This window comes from Amblyomma maculatum, chromosome 6, assembly GCF_055883805.1.
Source record: "Amblyomma maculatum isolate TAMU_Amacu chromosome 6, ASM5588380v1, whole genome shotgun sequence".
NCBI classification, from domain to species: domain Eukaryota; kingdom Metazoa; phylum Arthropoda; class Arachnida; order Ixodida; family Ixodidae; genus Amblyomma; species Amblyomma maculatum.
Window position 1 is genome coordinate 66,163,621 of NC_139349.1, and position 19,859 is coordinate 66,183,479.

Below are 19,859 nucleotides of genomic sequence, written 5' to 3' on the forward strand. Positions count from 1 at the left end.
CGTAGCATAACTTGGAGGTATTTAGTGCTGGCTTGACTAATGGTGTTTACATCTCATATGAGTCGGGCTTTCAGAGAGGCCGTAGTGGAGGGCTCCGCAACTTCGACCACCTGGAGGTTGTGTATCATGCACAGACATCGCACAGCTCACGGGCGCATGGATTTTCACTTTTATCGGAAAGCGGCGGCCGCGGCCTGGGTTTGCTTCCGCATCCTTGGGCACAGCAGCCGAGTGCCCTTTACCACTGCGCCACCTCGGCTAGAGATATAACTGGCGATGCGAGGTTTTGAAAATCACAAAAAAAAATCCAGGCATCTTTTCTTTTCTTTAAACCATAAACTGTGATATAGGCTAGATTTATGCCCACTGGATCCCTGTTTTAGACTATATTTAAGACTATCGAGATTACTGTTACCAAACGCTCAAAAAATATTTAAGTAGACAGGATTAGGCTGAATGAAGTTTGATACATATTTTACTGTCGGTTATTTGGAGATGAAGCCGCAGGAACACAAAATCTCTTCTTGAAGGAAATCAACTTACCTTTAGAAATAGTTATCAGCTTTAACCAATAAGGTTTTATATTAATATCGGGTCGCTATGATATTGCAATAAATTGTTATCATTGTTGGACAATATGCGACGATAAATTACGTGGTCACCAAACAAGGGCTCTTTTCAACGCCCCAGAAAGGTTAGTTAAGTCGATATAAGCGACTTCGTTTCTCACCTTCGGTATGAGATCACTTGCTCCTTCACCGACGGTAGAGCCCACGTACGTCACATCATTTCTTCAGGCTTCTGCAGAGGAGATCGGGGAACCCACTTTCCGGTGCAAGGTTCTTCCTCCCGAGACGAGTCGTGACGCTAGAAAGGTCGAGGTGCAGACGGAAACCAAAACACTTCGTCTATTCCTCATTCTACTAACCGGTGCAAATGAAACCAAACTAAGGGCAGCAACTAAAAGAATAAAAGCAATACCCCAGGGACCGCCGGTCGCGACATACATCATACGCCAAACACTAGGTTGCTGAGCGTCTTTGAGTGAAAATGAAAACTGTTTAGAAAATTACAACTGATTTAGAATCCCGAACTATTTAGGAAAACTAAGAACAGATGAAATTTTAACAAGTGGGTTGTCTCCTAATAGTAAACGGGGGTGGAATGGGATGCGTTCATTATAGAATGAACTAAAATATTTTTTCTTAACTGTTCAAGTTCTGTGCACGAGATCAAAATGTGGTTCACGGTGAGCTCACCTCCACATTTTTCGCATAATGGTTTTTTCTCTTTTCTCAGTAAGAAACTGTGTGTCAAGTATGTATGTCCAATTCGAAGATGGCACAAAACCACCTTACTGAAGCGTTCCTTCTGTGTACATGATTTCTATTCTTCTACTATGGGTTTTACTGTGTGTAGCTTATTTTGTTCTTGATTATTCCATTTTTTCTGCCATTCATCTATCAGGCTTCTTTGTACTAACCTGATACAATCCTTGTAGGGGATTGGTATTTCCTTATTTCGAGCTTGTGCAGCACATGAGTCGGCTGTTTCATTACCATCTATCCCGACATGGCTAGGAACACAGCAAATTATTAAGGTTTGGCCTTGCGTTGTGATTTTTTCTATGCCGTGAATGATGTTTCCTACTATAGGCTCTTTTGCTCTTTTCACAGTTCTGTTGCATAATTTTATTTACAGCTACATAGACAGCGTAACATTCTGCAGTAAATATTGAGGCACTGTTAGGCAGCCTTACTACTTTTTCTCTGTTGTCTTGCACAACAGCACATCCAACATAATTTCCTGTTTTTGATCCATCTGTAAAAACTTCGGTGAAGTTCATATACTTCTCTCGTAGTGCTAGGTATTCTTGTGATGTGTGTTCGTGTTCTGCTTCATTTTTTCGCAAGGCTGTCAGTGTGAGGTCACATGTAGAGGGAAGGCTGTACCAGGGCGGAAATGAATGCTGTCCTTGGGCTATAATTGGAAGTGCATCCAGTATTCCTAAATCTTGGCATATTTCTTCGAAGCGGAGTAGTAAAGGCCTGATAGAATGGGGTTTGTTTATGAACAGTATTCTGGAAGAGCACTTTGTAACTAAGGGGAAACAGATGTTTTGGTAAAGATCTTATGCACATGTAAGCATGCTCCTCCTGTCGGCAAGGGGTGGTTCATTTGTTTCTACATAGATGATTTTAATGGGGGATGTTCTGTATGCACCACTAGAAAGACTTAAGCCGAGGCTATGTATTGGGTCTAATCGCTTTAGATATGATGACCTCGCAGAGCCATACATAATACAACCGTAATCTAAACTGGAGCGTAGAACTGAGCGGTAAATGTGTAAAAGGCATGTTCGATCGGATCCCCAGTGCTTCTTTGAGAGACCTTTGAGTATGCTGAAGGACTTAGAAGCTTTCTTTTTAAGGTTATTTATGTGAGATACTTGTGGTTAAATCAGCTTATCACACCGAACCGCGAATTACCTGCTGAAATGCAGTTTCCAAACGCATATCAGGCGTTGGTTGGTTCGTTGGGTTTAACGTCTGAAAGAGGCTCAGCCTATGAGAGACGCCGTAGTGGAGGACTCCGGAAATTTCGACTACCCGGGGTTCTTTAACGTGCGCCGAACCTTACTGCCTTTGCGAAAAACAAGATCGCTGCTTCTGAGTGAGCCGGATGATTGTCTGGAGCGCATGATGAGTTTTAATAATGCCCGTGAACTGGCACTGCGAACGAAACAGCGCCGCCGCCAAACACGCATCATCGGCAAGAAGCGACAGGGCGAGATCAGCGGCAAGATCATGCGCATGTCACGCTCTTAACAAAGCAGCCGCAATAAAAACTATGCATGCGGGGTAGGCATTAGACGACCCCTTAACAAAGATTCGACTGAGAGAGCCCCGATAAGCATAATGTTCCAGACATTCTGCAGTGTAAGATATATTGTTTATGCAAATAGAAATACCGAACGCCTAAAATTTATGGCGGAGATACTGGGAATGTTGAAAGTATGCTATTTTAAAGTGCACAGTGTTTGGATATGCGGCGCAATATGTCAACAAAGGGCGGAATCGCTGAGGTGCTATAACACTAGGTACAGTCTTTGTCAAACGTGTAGAGCCCAGGGGATCCGCTTCTGAGCAGCTTCGTGCGGCCTGTAATGCATGTCCAGTATTCCGAATCTTTTGATGGTAAGCTCTCCAAAGAGAAGGACCTCCACTAATGCTAAATCAGCGCCGCTACACGGCTCAGAAGCAGACGCCCCGGGCTCTACACGTTTGACAAAGGTTGTACTATCCCACAATCTGCCCCGCTCTGGTAATGCAGTGGTCAGGGCGCTGCACTGTGCCCAAGGACGCACGATCGAATCTCGGCCCCGGCGGCCGCCTTTAAATGGGTTGGTTTGGTTTGGTTTGGTTTGTGGGATTCAACATCCCAAAGCGACTCAGTCTATGAGAGACGCCGTAGTGGAGGACTCCGGAAATTTTTACTGCCGCGTTTGACAACCCCAGGTGGTCGAAATTTCCGGAGCCCTCCACTATGGCTTCTCTCATAGACTGAGTCGCTTTGAGACGTTAAACATCATAAACCAAACTAAACTATCAAACAATACCCAGACAGAGCGTAATGAGGCTTCTCTGATATATTTTGGAACGAAAAATCGAATAGAACGGCTAATAATCACTAGTCATCGATTTCGTTACAGCCAAGCATGTGGAACCGGCCACGACACCACTCGGTCTTAAAACTTTTGACAGAAAAACTTTTTTCTAAAAACAAGAAATATTAAGAGTCAAACTTATATAGATATTTCAAGCGCACTGTAGGAAAGAGGTAAAAAATACGACCGCATATATTCAAGGCGCAGCCATCGGAGATGCGTGTTTTCGCTCGATATCAAAGCTGAATAGACGTCTATCCTTCGAATTCGAAGGGTATTGCAAAATGTATCTAAACAGTACGCAGTTCGAACACATGAAGTTGTGAAGCGTTCAAAATCAGATTTTTTACTACTACAGGTGAATACTTAGCAGCATAAGCTCTCAGCACCGAAGGCAGACCTGGAATAACACTTACCACCTGCTTCCCCGTCACAGCGTCTTCAGATGGAAGTGGGCTGGGGGTCCTGCAGGCATATTAAAATGGTCGAGGAGGCAACTCCAGCCCATCTTCCTGTGAGGCTGCAATGAGAGGGGATAAAAAAAATTGAATTAAATTCATAACTTAGTGCTCATTTGCAACTGAACGTTTCGGCCGAAGATAGACTTTCGTATTGCATTATAATGAAAGGAGTGCTAATACAAACGTCATAATCAAATTTCGCAATATTAAATGCCGTTTTGAACTCACGGATGATTTCTGCATTACCTTTTGAACAGAAAGGACCACTGGGAAGGGATTAGACCTTTTCAGACCCGTCCGATTGTAGCCACAGTTCTCTGTAGCTTTATATTTAGCTATATAGTTTCATACTTTAATGACTGAGTTAATTTAATGCCCCAAAACAGCTAAGGCTAGGATTTGAGACACAGCAGAGAACACCAGAAAATTTTTATTATCAGCGGTTATCTGGAATTAAAAAGATGCAGCTGTGAACTTAAGCAAAGTATATGCGTTTTGCGATGATCATAAGTAATCACGTGGCAGCTATCGCACACGAGAAGAACGACGCATAAAGGAGATACTGTCGGGCGCAGTTTGATGTACACTGCTCGAGAGCGTTAACAATGCATTCCCTGCTTGTACAGTGGCGACGATCGTATCGTGGACAGGGTGGAACGCCTGCGGGCGTACATTGACCCATTCATCTTCGCCCTCGTTTATATTTGGAGTTCATTTTTACTATCTTTTGTTTTCCTTAATCCACGCGTATACGTAATTTTTTGCGACGTCCTTTCTGCACTTCGCATTAAATATAGTGATGCAGCATGAAATGGCAAGGCCAGATATTGCACCGATTGTAAGACAAAGTATGGGCTTCCGACCACGGTTGCTGTTATTTTCAATACTGACGTCATCATCGGAAAAAAATAGACGCTGTTTACCCTAGGCTCAACTTGTGAATCATCGTGAAAGCGTTCTCGGTGTGCCTCCGCGTAAACTGACAAACCACGGCAAGCGCAGCTGCTCTGTAATGCCACACCATGCAACTGCAAGACGTCAATCGGCAGTTTGGCTATAGTTTGGATAAGCAACAGACGTCGACATTCTCAGATCAAAGAGTTACACCATGTTCTAATGTAGTGTTCATAATTGGGGGAAGTATCCTCCAAGGCGACCATGGGCGGATATATTTTGGATAGCCTGGTCGCAGGTTTGGCCGCGGTAATTTGTTGGCACTAAACGCGAGCGTGATGGTGGAGATGTGCGCTCCTAGTAAAACCCCACGCTCTAACCAGTATTTCGCGAAAACGCCATGGTCGGAGACACTGCAGAACAGAGGGGTGCGTTAGGGCACGAGCCGGCACAGTTGGTACAATCTAACGCGATTTGAAGGTGATCCCTTCAGGTCTAACTTACTGAGATAAAACTATTCGGACAGGGTTGATTTTGCCGGAAATGAACAGCGAATGCGTGAGTTTAGCTATCCGAATGATTCCTCTATCACCGTCATGTTTGGTGTGGATTAAGAGACGTGACGGGGAGAAAAATTTCTTGGTCCGTTTCGCCGGACAAAACGTGATAACCTTCAAATCGTGCTATACTGTCCTATACTGAGCCTATCAGTACATTGCGAAGACGACGCATTAAATATGTGGCCGCCGAGCGCTCTAGCCCTCATATGATCGCACTGCTTCAGGCTCAGCCTTCATAGCCCTCATATGGTCGCACTGCTTCAGTCTCAGCCTTCATGCCTTCAAGTTCAACGCGGCCGGCTGACACGACAAAATTCTGAGGTATATTTTAAGAGGCGGTGGAGATGCCTGCAATCCGTGCCAGTAAATGCCTAAGTGTTCCTTTCGACAAGCAGGACTTTCACCTGATGCCACGTGGTCCTAAGTGTTCCTTTCGACAAGCAGGACTTTCACCCGATGCCACGTGGTAGCGATGACACGCTTTTCAGCAGAAACTCGGCGGAAACATTCCCAATAAAGACATTTTCAAATAACTGAACATAATCGTCGAAATTTTCTTGGAAACAAACGCTCCGGGCTACGCTAAATTAAAAAAAAAAAAAGTGAGAAACAATCTCCGGCCTAGGACTGGAAATAAATTTACCAAAAACAAAATTTACCACAAACAATATATAAAGTGCGTGCTCCAGGCTATTGAAGCTTGGACAACAAACATTTGCGGCAATACGAATTAAGCTTTCTTTGCTGCACAGCGGTTACAGGACTATCATCAAGCGCTGTGTTGTAAGGCTCGCTACTGAAAACAGCGACACTACAATGAACCTCCACCGTTTCGTGCTTATGCTTTGGTTAACAAGGCGAACCAATTATGATTACTTGCTATTCAACCCTTGTAATCATTGAAAATATGAAATCACTCTCATGCTTACCAGACCAAGAAGAGACACTGATGCCTACAGGAAAGTTTCTCCCAGCCAGCTGCTTCCGTGCTACAGTCTCCTTGTATTTGGTGAACAAGGGCAACAAATGATTACTCTTATCAGTTACAAACATCAAATTCATTACGCAAGGTCAGTTACAGACGCATACAACTAAATACACTGCTTACTCCTGCCCGATATTTTCTATACAGAATCATACATTCCCCTGCATGCCCAAATTGCCCAGAACACTATGCAAACTTGGAGCATTGCATCTTTTCATACCCTGTCGCCCTACAATCTCCTCACTTTCCACACCCTCCTCCCCCAACGTGGCGGGCTTGGTTAGCCTCTGACCAGCTGCAAGATCAGTTGGCCTTGGTGACCCTGGCCCAGGACATTCTTAACGCTTAATGCAATGCGTTAAATAAAGTTGTTTCCTCCTCCTCCTCGCCGAAAGATATCAATGAACACTTGCGTTTGAGGACTGCAGGCCCAGGAGTGCCAGGAATCTGTCCACCCCGTAAACTCGATTGAGTGCTAAAGGTTTCCAGAAATGGCGCAGCTCGCACGAAAGGTATTCATCACCTGACTGCATACATACGCAGATAAGTCGTAGTGATCTGGTCGAGCATATTTATTACATGATTCTACAAAGTGGACTGCGCCCTTCATACATCACATTAAAGAACTTAACACAGCATGGCACCTTGAAAGAAAGGCACTAACGCCTGCTCGGCTTGATTTCCCTGGCCAATCACAAAATTCTCGAGGGGTGGTACCTGCGCCCCGTGATCCCTACCCGCCAGGTTTTCAGAAGCCAAATTGGACTTTCAGGCCGCGAACTACCATTTTAGGGAGAACTGTGCCGTGCAGTAATCAACTCCTTGGCGCTGAGGCCGCATTACGCAACACTCATAGCCTCATTTTAGTACTAACACCTTTGGCATCCGAAATCTCAAACCGAAAACCACTGCATGATCAGAGAGCATGAGAACTGTGGAAAGGCCGGAAAGAAATGAAACCTTTTCTGGGTAAACCAGATTATGGTCAATATTTCCTTCGATCTTAGTGCTTGGCAGAAAACTCGGCAGTCAGGGTGGCTACGTAACAGATTTGAGCACCCAGCATCGATCACTTTTTAGCGAACAAGTGGCAGTGTTCTAAAACAGAACCTCTGCGGGGACTTATCACAAGTTCTCAATAAATTCTCAAACACTCAATCGCACTGCAACATCCCAACTAAGCACACCCCCGATTCGCCTCACGTATTTCATGTCATGTATGAAGTCATGTATTCTGTGTACATTAAACAACTGTATCGAAACCCGTGGTAAAAACTCCATGGAAAGGACTGACGCTCAAATATGTCCGGGTATTCAGAGCATAACAATCCCCCCCCCCCCCCCCATATCGCACAAATTCACACCAAAAAGAAAACTCTGCAGCTATAGACACAGGAATTTCACATTATAGCGAGCAGGTGGACAACACGCAAGACATATGTTCTGTCTACGTCAGCCAAATTAATACATACGTAGGCCAAATTAATATGACGCAGATATGCTTTCTCTCCGGAAATCCGCTTGTCGTTTCTGTTGTTGTGTGTTGTGTTTTATGGCGCATCATGCGCCAAGCTCGAGGTGTACTGTGTTGTGGGGGATTAAGACATTGTTAGAGCTTGCCTAACAGCATTGATTCTTCTAAAAAGCTGAAAACAGATCACATACTGACCAGTGCGTTCTCCTCTAGGATCAAATGTGGCTTATTGTGAGTTCATGTCCGCAGTCTTCGCAAATTAGCTTATCTACTTTCTTGAGAATCAAATTGTCCGGTGCGTGTTTCCGATGCGAATGCAACATAATACTACTTCAATGATGAGTTTTTAGCGACTGTACGATTTCCATTCTTCGATGAATGGCTTCACAACCTGGATTCTGTTGTTTATTTTGTAGCATGCCATAGTGGTCCAGCCGCAGAAGTAGACAGCCTCACCCCGGCTGCCAAGCACGCGCAGATTGTTTTTCGTGGCTGCAGGACTGAATGCTGGCGGCTCGCTGTCCCGTTTCAGTCTGGCTCAGCGGTTTCTGACAAATATATTTGTGGAGACACGACAACGAGTGTGATTTATCTGCACAATTTCATTGTCCCAGAAACCCTGCCATTATGCTTTGTTTTCTTGTAACTATCTTATTACATATCTTTATCCAGTATGTTTAGTTTTTTCTATTTTTGCTTTGCGGGCTCCTGAAGTTCATGCATCAGCTATCTCGTTACCGCTGATACCGACATGTTTAGCTACCCAGCACAATTTAACTTTATGACCTTGTGTTTCGGCTCTCCTGACGAGATGAATTCTATTTCCTGCTAGCGGTTCTGTTGCATTATTAGAGTGTAGTGCTGTGATTACGCTGAGGGAGTCTGTGTAGATCACATTTTTTTTCAAAGTTGCTCTTTACTATTTTTTTCTACAGCTAAGAGGAGGTAAAGAGAGATGCAGGTTGAGGTAACCTGTTTTCTTTCTTTTTCCCCTTTCTGTTCTACTACACCGCTACCTACATACGACGCTCTCCTGGAACTATCTGTATAAAATGTTTTGTGATCTTTATATTTTTCTTCTAAGGCCAGGAACGTTTGTAGTATGCGTTCGTATGGAATTTGCCTTTTTTGAAACTGAGTTAGTGTAAGGTCGTATATGGAGGGAAAGCTGTACCAAGGTGGTAGTGGGTCCGGTCTCGAGGCGATTATTGGCAAGGTGTCTGTTATGTCTAATTCTTGGCATGTTTCCTCGAAGCGGAGGAGGAGTGGTCTGAACGCATACCTACCCGTCGTTGTGTCCTCGCTGCCAGGGCCAGTGGGGGCCTCGTCCACAGGCACCTGCTTTCGCGTCACAGACTCTTGAGACGCGTAAGGTTGCGGCCGATTTTTCTGTTGGAGGTAATGGGAACGCAAGCCTCCCTTCCAGCAAGGCAGCCAGGCTGGAATGAAAGGGCTCAAGATATTAAAATTTAAACAGCGCGAACAAGAAGACAAAGGACAAGATAAAAGGAAGCCACAGTACAAGCGCTGACTCAAAACTGTGCCTAAGCCTTTACTCCAAGGCCCAGATAAAAACAAACACGACGAAAACGAAACAATCACGTGAGTAAAGACTTAGGCATAGTTGTGAGCCGGCGCTTATACTGTGGCTTCCTTTTATCTTGTCCTTTGTCTTCTTGTTCGCGCTGTTTAAATTAATAATGAATGTGTACCAACTCGCCCAACAAAGTATCTTGGTAGGCTCAAGATAACACCGATGGACAAACAAAGCTGCAAAATATGTGCGATCGGTTGAAGCCACGCGTAGACTGAAAGACGTTCCTAGAGACTGCTCGATCAGCATGGAATGGCCACATCGGATATCACAGAGGACAAGCAGCGATTTTCAAAAAGGCATCTAAACAGGTTTTAAGAAAAAAAAACTATATTGTATGCATTAAACTTGTTTCTATTTCCAGCAGTCTTGAGAATGCGGGATGTAGGAGTCCTTGGTTCTTCCGAAGGAAGTGCAAGTGTCTCTCCAAAGCAAGAGAGCACAGCATACATAATTTAACAGGCAGAAGAAATAAAAACACTGCAACCATAACAACGAGCCAAGTTCGCCGAGCGGCTAGCAGTGTCTAGCCAGGATATTCCGTGACAGCAGCTTGCTTTCGTGCCTTTTCGTAACCTTTTTATTATTATATTCACAACCCATCCAGACTGCGTGCTCCATCACCATGCTCTCGTTTTTAAGATGATATTTATTGTTATTTTCAGGATCTATTTTATTAATGCAATTTCAAATCTGCAGTCAAGTGGAGCATACGGCAAAGGACCGACTATGTCCCATGCAGATTCAGGAAAAGGAACCGGTTGGAGCGGAGCAAAAAATCTCTTTAGCCGACTTGTCGGCGGCCTGACAAATGAAAGAATTTCGGACTGCATTTTCCACCCGTTTGTCTAAACAAAGCCACCAATACCGTTCTCTAAATTGCTCTTTGGTTCGAACTATTCCTAGATGATTTTCATGAGCAAGCTGTACGTGACTGTTGCTTAAATGGTAACACGTTCATCGCGAAAAACCAGACCTGTTCATCATTAACTGCAAATAAGGTAATTCCGAAAGCGATGTCCGCTGTATGGGCCATCCATCAGCAATGAACTTGATGGCCTGCTGCAAAGGAGGTTTCTGTTAGGTAGCTCCTTGTAAGTCAGCTTTGCTGATGCATGGAGTGAGTATAAAGGTGATTTCCTCCTTCAGCTGTTCAGCAGCAGGAAGCTGGAGAAGTTAACCTGGACGTGGCATCGGCTGAGGCATTGTTTGACCCTTCGCAACATTGCACAGTGAAATTGTAATTGTATCAGGCACACCATCTTGAAATGCGTAGCGGGCGTCGCCTTGCTGAACCAGATGACAGCAACGTATAGTTAAAACAGGCTCATCATCGAAAGACATGATAAACGTATTTCACTGAGGGCAGTCTGCGCCATCCATTGGCGCAGCCTTGCAAGGCATGGTAAACATTTCACTACAGATAGTATGAGCATGCCTTAAACTCCGCCTTGAAAGACATAGTAAACACATTTGACTGCGGATAATTTGCGCATTTCTTATAAACGTCCCGCATCGTCGCCTGCACATGCACATTACTGTGTATGTTCTGAAGCTTGCCTGTAGGACATAAATGCCGAAGACCAAAGTATTACAATGACTGTCCTTCGGTGTCCTTCCTTGGGTCAATGTAGCAGTCGTAGACGGTGCGACCGGATAGTGGTTGCCAAAAAGAACTCGCGGTCTGGTAACGGTGCATGGAAAACCATATCAGATGAGAGGGATGATTGTTGTTGTGTTGGGTTTTTCGGCGCTTAAAGGCTGTCATGCGCCACGAGCAATTTGAAAATTTTGTTTTGTGAAAAAAGGGGAACACGAGCGTGTTAAAAACTAATTTGTGTAAAACGTCTCCTTCTCTGCTCCTTCTCTGCTAACGCCATGATGTGCCAAGCGCAAGGTTTATGTTTCTTTTAATGAAGTATGTTTCATTTTTTCTATGTTTGCGTAAAACATTCGCTTTCTTAATGAAACTGAAAACACAAGTCCATCATCTTCTAAAACCAGTTTGGGGTGAAAAGGAATGTGTTCTTTGTAAAATTTGGCAAAATATTTGTCTCCTTATCCGTTCAAGACCTGTGCATGAGAATAAAACGTGGTTAATAGTTTGTTCCTCTCCGCATTTTTCGCATCGGGGTTTCCCTTCTTTTGTCAACAGAAAATTATGTGTCAGGTGCGTGTGTCCAATGCGGAGACGGCGTAAGATTACTTCTATAAAACGCTCCTGATGCCGGCACGACATTCATTCTCCCAAAATGGGCTTTACTAAGTGTAGTTTGTTTCCCACTTCACTGTCCCATTTTTCTTTTAATTTGCGATGTACAAGTTTCGTACAGACTGTGTGAGGTATGCTTATACTCTTTATTTGCTTGTCACGGGCTTTAGCAGCACATTTGTCTGCTCTCTCATTGTCTTTAATGCCCATGTGGCTCGGGACCCAGCAGAATTTTATGTTATATCTTCGAGCTATGGCTGTGGTTATGTATCATGTCGCCGAGTAAAGGAGCGGCTGCATATCTGGAATTTATAGTTGTGAGAACACTTAATGAGTGTAAATATAATGCTGTTTATGACGTACTCTTAATATTTTAGCTACGGCTACAGAATTGGCATGGGATTCAGCGGTACAAATAGACGCACAGTGTGGAAGTCTTATGATTTCCTCAGAATCTCCTAGCACAACTGCACAGTGTACACAGCGGTTTTAGATCCATCGGTATAAAAGTCGGCGACATTTGTGTATTCTTCCTGCAACTTGAGAAATTCCTCAATAATGTGTTCCTGTGGGGTTTTAGTTTTTGAAAACTGTGTGAGAGTCAGGTCACAGAATGCAGAAAGACTGTACCATGGAGGTAGAGGGCTGTTTTGCGCGACATTAGGCAATGTGTCGAGGATATGCAACTCACCGCACATGCCTTCGAATCGCATGATAAGTGGCTTTGTTGCTTTGGGTTTATTTGTGAAAATTAATCGAGAGGGGCCAAGTTGTGACGATTGGATAACAGAGGTGTTTTTTCTGTGACCTTATTCTGTGAATGTAAGCAGATGAGAAGGATGAGTAACCGGTAAGTTCTTACCACAGGAAAGTGGTCACCAAGGATGAAGGGGGCGCGGAGAAGGCTGAGGAATCACCAAACTGAAGAAGGTTATGAAACAAATTAAATACCTCTCCTGAGTTCCTTCCTGGGGGTCACCAAGGATGAAGGGGGTGCGGAGAAAGCTGAGCAATAACTAAATTGAAGAAGGTTACTAAAAAATTAAAATCCTCTCCCGAGTTCCTTCCTTAGTTGCCGAAACCTAAGGCATCCATATACCAGGAAAGCCATCCGTATACCGGGATTGTTTTCACTCCTCCCACCGTCGCTAATGCCAGGGTTAAGGCACTAAAGATCTGTCCTACCAATTTTTTTTAATGACAAGAATACTAGCCTTACCACGCGCAGGAACGAGCTTAACCGCACAGCACTCCCGCAGGTGTGAGAAAAAGTTCGGGCCCGCAAATTTTGCCCCTGAGACGGCCAAAATGAGAGTAGTACTAGGCCTACCACCCGCAGGCCGATTGGTGGTTAGGGAACAAGCTTAGTAGCAGCCCAGCACTCCCACACTTCTGTGAAAAGTTCGGTGCCCGCCAATTTTCAAGTGAAACGGCCCCGTGCCCCACCACGGTGGTGCAGTGGTAAGGACGCACACCTACTGTGCAGGAATACCCGGGTTCGATCCCGACCGCCGGCGGCTGCGTTTCGATTGAGGCGAAACGATGGAGACACGTTAAAGATCTCCAAGTGGTCGAAATTACTACGAGTCCTCCGCTACGGCGCCCCATTCGCCTTCCGCTTTCACTGCTTCCTTCTCTTACAGCGCGGTTCAGGTGTCCACAGAAGAAGGGTGACAGATACTGCGTATTTCCTTTCGTGTAAACCAGTTATTATTATTAGTAGTAGTAGTAGTATTAAACGGCCCCCTCGTCCGCTGTGATTATCCCTGGCATGCTCGACGGCATTCATATGCCCCGCATCAAATGCAAAGTGACCAAGCCGCGAGTTTCCCATGTTGAAAATGAGGTGCACGGTAAACGCCTTTCCGACAATTTGAAACGCTGTCATTGCATTGCATGCAGTTTTCATAACTAAAGCAAACATTGCAAAAAGTCGCGTTGCGAGATTCCATGGCCTCACACAGACGAGACCGATCAGGTCGGCATCAAAAGCTTTCTTGTGGTGTATTCCTACGCCACAGGAGGCAGTACCATGAATTACGAGCCACCCCATGCCTTAATCATGTTTTTCCGAATAAAATCATCCTCAGGCTTACCCTGTCGATTGGGAGACGATGGGCACGCGGGAGCGATGCTACGCGCGCACACCTGGTTCAGTGCTACGGCTGGCCGACGCGCCTTTCGATGATTATGCGGAAGAGAGACAAGTAATTACTATCAGTTGCCAAAATACTTCCAACTCAGATGTGAAGAGCATGCGTCTCGCCGAAAAGGGAGCGAACACACTGAATTGCCGACTATGCGGCGATGAAACGTTTAAGCCACCCAGCAGACTGATGATAACGATATTAATCGTGTTGTCAATGAACATGAAAAAGGATGGTTGGGGCAGCAAACGCGCATCATTAGCAATTGCGCTTAAAGATGTCTAACTCGTAACAAATAAATAGGTCAGAATCCCTTGAATTTATACCTGATTATGTTACTAATGATTTCATCAAATAAGTTCACACTCTTACAAGTGAGGCACTGAATCCTTTACACATTACCTTAAAACATCTTAGTTGATACATACTCGTGCCAATCTCGTGACGCCTGGACAAAGATCAAAGTAGGTACCTCCAAGCCGCTTGAATTTTTGCCGACAAGTTTTCAAAAAATACGGCTGCAGTTTTAGACTAGTTTTTCATTTCAAATTATTCCTGCATGCACTAGCCTGCTGTGCCGCACAGGCGCCTAACTACTGAATACTTACATGCGCATTTTAATGCTAACCTAGCCTTCACAGGCCTTAAATAGATAAGCACTATATAAGTGTGAGCGGAAAAAAATTGGAGCTGGTAAAAATTATGAAAACATCGTTTACTATATGTACATATCTAAATTTTTTGCTAAATAATATTGCGATGCACCACCAGACATTTGCCGATTAGAGAAGTATTCCCAAAGAATTGCTGCCCATAAAATCTACTCCTCAAGTTTCAAATACGTCGCAGAGGAGCGTTCCTGTTTGGATCGCGCATCGTTCTTCGCTTTCAAAGAACAGTGACAGAGATATATACGACGTGTTCAGATTTATGGTTGATATAAATATGACTACTTTCTCATGAGTGCAACGCTCGTTTGTAAGCGCCTAGGGTTTGCTAAAGCCCAAAAAGTTCTCAAATACTAAATCGCGCTTCGTCATAGTAGTACTGTGGTCGTAGTATAGTGTGGTCCGTGAGCGGTGACCACGGAGAAGGACATTAGCGGCTAACGAGGAAAGAAAAAAGTATGCATTACTGAGAGGGTAAGAATGCGCGCCCAGAGTCTGGTTGACACGGTAAGAGCACGGCGGGGCGTTTGACGTGGATTGAGGCAGGAATGAGAGATACAATGGAACTAGTAATTATGCGGAACAACGCTGCAAAAGAGGACAGTTGCGTGAAAAAATGCCCCACATACGCATATCAGGGACAGTGCTACCCTTATATGCTTCAATTATATCATGTCTAAAAGCGTTCTAGGCACTTCGAGGCCGAACATTGCGCAGCAGTTTGGTTTTTGGGATGAGGAGAGGGTCGGGTAAAGAAGACGGCGACACATTCTATCAGTTGCCAATTCTGCTAAACTAATGGCCTCAGGGGATTTTCAGTGGTGTGGGCGCCCCGCACCACTAAAGGCAGACGGGAATGCAGCGTTAGACAAATAACGTGCGTTTGCGTGGAACCAGATGCGTGCTGCAGCGCACCTGTCACTCATTCTCGCCTCACGCTATAATGCTACCTGTCCTAGAAGTTGCTCCTTCTACCTTTTTTCATTACACTGGAGTGTATTGCCAGCATTTCCGGACAACACCAAAGGTTCAGTGCGAATGAACTGGAACATTGAAATCAGCTCGTTCGGGAGAATCTGCCTAACGAATGTTATGGCTGCGGTGTAGTGGCGTGGATAGAAATCGAGCCACTTTCCACGTTCACGGAATCCATACTTACCCGCTGTTCCTGTGGCGGGTGGCCGTACGCAGTCGCTCCTGGCCATCCTAGTTGGTTCGCCTCTGCAGCGCTACCTGCTTTCTCGCTGCGGTGCATGGTCGAGGTATCCTCGCATCCTTCAAGGTGAGTAATTTTTCAGCCGGAGCCTGTGGAAACGCAAGGCTCTTCTCGGCAGCCCCTCAACCTGGAATGTAAGGACTTCTCGTGTAACAGAAAGATAAGGAATGTTGGAGCACCTAAAATTCTTCCTCAGAATACCGACTCTGCAAGATCAGGGCGTAAGTTTGTGTTTTGCGAAGAATTTGGTATATGCTAGAAGCTCTGCCCCGCAAGATAAGATCATATGAAATCAAAAATTAAAAGATGCGCTACTTGGTCACTGCAAGGTTTAGCCACGCTGTGCCACTGGGAACTCCTTGATGCTATAAAAACCCTATCATGCCCAAACCAAATAGACACACAGGGTAGAGGAAGACTGCGTTGTTATTTTGGAAATCTTTTGGGTAATCAGAAACTGATGACTGCCTTCTAGCTCAGGCAACGCAGCTTATCGGTCCAATCATGAAACTCATTTTGCGCTCGTGTTATACAAATAAAGAATGACTAGAAGTGTGAAGCTGAAATCAGACAGCCACCGACACACAGTTTGCCGACGATCCCAATACTCGGTAATGCAAAATTTGAGCGCTTCTTTTAAGGTGCTAAGTCCTCCAACAGCCTCCCACTGGAGGCTAGCAACATATATTGAATAATTAATAATAAAAATCATATTCCGTTCAAATTATATGGGTTTCGAATATCTGCAGTTCTGATGAAAACCGATGATCTGTATGGATAACACTCGGGACCGGTATCATTTGAGCTGTAGTAACGTAGCGGTGGCTTAGTGGCATGTCGAAATAAGACTCCATACCCTTAGCACCGATTTCACACCTGCTGTAAGACTCATCCACAAACACGAGCCCCTTCATGAGGTGGCGTTGGCATCTGCACCTGCTTTCTCGCTGCGGCCTCAGTGTGTCGTCCGCCAGGCGCTGCTCTCATTTTCCGCTGGAAGTCCCCTGTTAAAAAAAAATAGGAAAAAATAGGAAAACAGGAAAGCAAACTGGCGTTCCCAGAAAGATTATTTGTAATTTCCCCCCCCCCTGCAATAATGCCTTCGGGCGCTGCAGGAACCTGTAATAAACAAATAAACACTAATTCGGCATTAGTTCCATTGACTAGACAGCACTATTTCAGTACTAGTTAACAATAATAAGTCCTAACTAGGCATTAATTACCACCATATTGATTGGGGACTAATTAACACTAATTTGTTATCAATAATTTTATACTAATTCCCACTAATTTAATTAGCGTCAATATTGTACAGTAGCAACTAGTATAAAATTAGTGCCAGCTAATTACTGTTAACTGGTTCCCAACTAAGACACGTGTGGTCGTTTCTAGAGCTTCACAGACAAGCAGCAGAACGACATCGAAGCAATTAACACCACAAAAGCCATCAAAGAGTAGGCGCCTCCAGCGCCTCACCGACACATGCGTATCAATAAAGCATTGGCACACTCAGAAACAGGTGTTGCGCGTAATTGATTCGCAGCCCAGCACTCGCAAACAGTAAGCAATCACACGCAATCATTCGCAATGCCTAGCAGCATGCCAAGTAAAGGCTTTCGCATCTCAACACCTAAGTCGGCAGTATCGTTAATATCTTAAAAATGTTTGAACTCAAATTTAGAAAGAATGTTCTGTTTATCTACGTTTACGAAGGTGTCGCCTTCTGTTTATCCTGGTTTTTCTTTGCAGTAATGCTCTCAAATTGCGAAGTTTTGTAATTCATGCACAATGCATTCAGTCATAGCAGAAGCCCTTGCCTTGTGTTCTGCAGGTTTTCACTTATCTCGGCAGAAGAGAGATGTAGATGGCATCGCGGCTATCTCCTTTCCCGCTGTTCAGGGCGCCTACAACTGCCTCGCTGTACGTGTCACGTTTAGAATGCGCAAACAGAAATGCAAGGAACATTAGGAGCGATGACGTCGCAGCAACCATTGACACACGTCACCTGGCATGGGAACGCTTAACCGTTAGACTGACAGTGATGCATTGAGCCTTAGTTACCATGAGCGACATCACAAGAATCAATGCTGCCTTCGACACTGTCACCTGCTTTCCAGTTGCGACCTGCTGATCCTGCTGTTGCTCCTCCTGTAGAGCCTTTCAGCACCTCCGCGCTGATGCAAATGGAAACACAAGTCCCTCGTCGGCACAACAGGGCACCTAGAGTAAAATTATCTGATTTAGAAGCTTGTAAGTGCGTGTCGAGATACATAGAGTTAGGGTGCGAACTCGGCCTGCCACCTCAATGGCGGCTGCCCTTTAATAAAAATCGTGTGACGTTCGTGCCCCGCCGAACACTACCTCGCACACAACGAACGGTCAAATAAGTATCTAGAGGGGCGCATAGTGCTTTGTCCACATCCCCTATGCATACTTTGCGAGATACTAGACCGGTTTAAAGGGACAGTACTCGAGAAAAGCGGCGCCCGCTGCGCGGTTGCATGGCAGAATTACGGCAGCATGATTGTCAACGTTTAATGATTAAATTTAGCCATACCTACGTCCCTATCTCAAAAGGGAAAAACACGAGCTTCAAATATATTTCGTAAGAGAAGTTACTTTTACTGTCTTTTTTTTTTTTTTTTTGTCGGTTTCTGGGTGAAAGAAATAATGTATTTATTGCCTCCCCTCAGAGTTCGTATTTTGGGCTCGCGGCAGTAAATCGCTCTCGTGCTGAATTCTGATTGCACACAGTGTGTCCCGTTTAACTTGTCCTGGTTAAGGTGGGCAAGCTTGGCCATTAAGGTCCACGGGACGTATAAAGCTTCGAAGAATGCCGCACCATCTGCAAGGAATCTCCCAGGGCAAGATGCACTGTCGAAACACACGAAAACTGTCTAGTCCAGAAGTACGAGAAACGGACGCGCCCACCTCTTCGGGTGGCCTGTGATGACCGTGGTTAAGCTAAAGCCATCAACGTCAGCATGACATGATACTGCCTAATTTTTCTGGGACTATGAGCCTCTATCTGTGCTCCCTAAGAATTGATCCTCTAATTAACGAGATATCACCGTTGGGCCGCCCTGTGCAGCACATCAAGCGTTATCACTGCGCTGTACAGAGATCACTCGCCCAGCTAAGGCTTAGACAGCTTTATAATTCTGTCTGGAGTGAACGAGGACGCCGCACATATATGCGGAAAGGGCTGCTTTGTTAAAACGGCACACAAATATTCGATGCCTGAAACTAGCAAGAGTGCCCTTAACCCCACAAGCTTATACTACTCGTATCGAGGAAAAGGAATATTAAACAGGAAACAAACGAAAGAGTGACCGACTCTCCTGCACTTCTTTTTTTTTTTTTTTGCTCCGGTGGTTTGTAGCATTCTATAAAAGGCACATTACACATGACGGCCACAATATTTCGCGCCACTTGATCACAAAACCGCTCAGAGACCTACCAGTCACCAGACCAAGGAGAGACGGCCCATGCTTCGTCTCGGTCGGCCGCATCTGCCGTTGGCTGTGATGGTGAATGAGAAAAAATGATTTTCAGTTACCAACATATCTTGCACTCTGGTAGAAAACCACTTGACAATTCGCAAAAACAAATCTCACAGCCTTGTGTATTTTGCACCTTGTGAATGTTACACAGCGACTATTTGCAGGTGTTAGTGATAAAGCCGCTCGGTCGTCATTATACCGACAGCGAAGGAATAAGAGGGATGTGAGCCGCGGCACAGCTTTCTTCACAGCGCCTGCAATACGCTTGGAATGGCTCATTAAGAAATGTTTTTGTACTCACTTGACCAGGCAACATGACCTGGCACCTGATCCTCTACGTCAGCAAGGTACTGATGACAAAGTATATTAAATCCATATACCTGCACCTTGCACCTGAGCTTCTAACCCTATCATGAATGCTCTGATAACAGAAACAAAGTTAAAACTTCACGGTCCCAACTAAGGTGCTATGCCCGAG

The 19,859-nt window shown here is 44.9% G+C and overlaps 2 long non-coding RNA genes across 2 annotated transcripts; both read right to left on the bottom strand.

Annotated features, from left to right (window-relative positions):
• Nucleotides 1-735: 735 nt before the first annotated feature.
• LOC146185907 (uncharacterized) lies at nt 736-9,475 on the bottom strand. Its single transcript, XR_014707827.1, has 4 exons — nt 9,328-9,475; nt 6,512-6,581; nt 4,084-4,187; nt 736-867 (listed from the first exon to the last, which is right to left on the bottom strand). It is a non-coding gene; the product is annotated as an uncharacterized LOC146185907 (long non-coding RNA).
• Nucleotides 9,476-16,748: 7,273 nt separating this feature from the next.
• Nucleotides 16,749-19,390, bottom strand: LOC146185908 (uncharacterized). The gene is made up of 3 exons (XR_014707828.1): nt 19,339-19,390; nt 17,985-18,098; nt 16,749-16,882 (listed from the first exon to the last, which is right to left on the bottom strand). It is a non-coding gene; the product is annotated as an uncharacterized LOC146185908 (long non-coding RNA).
• Nucleotides 19,391-19,859: the final 469 nt, after the last annotated feature.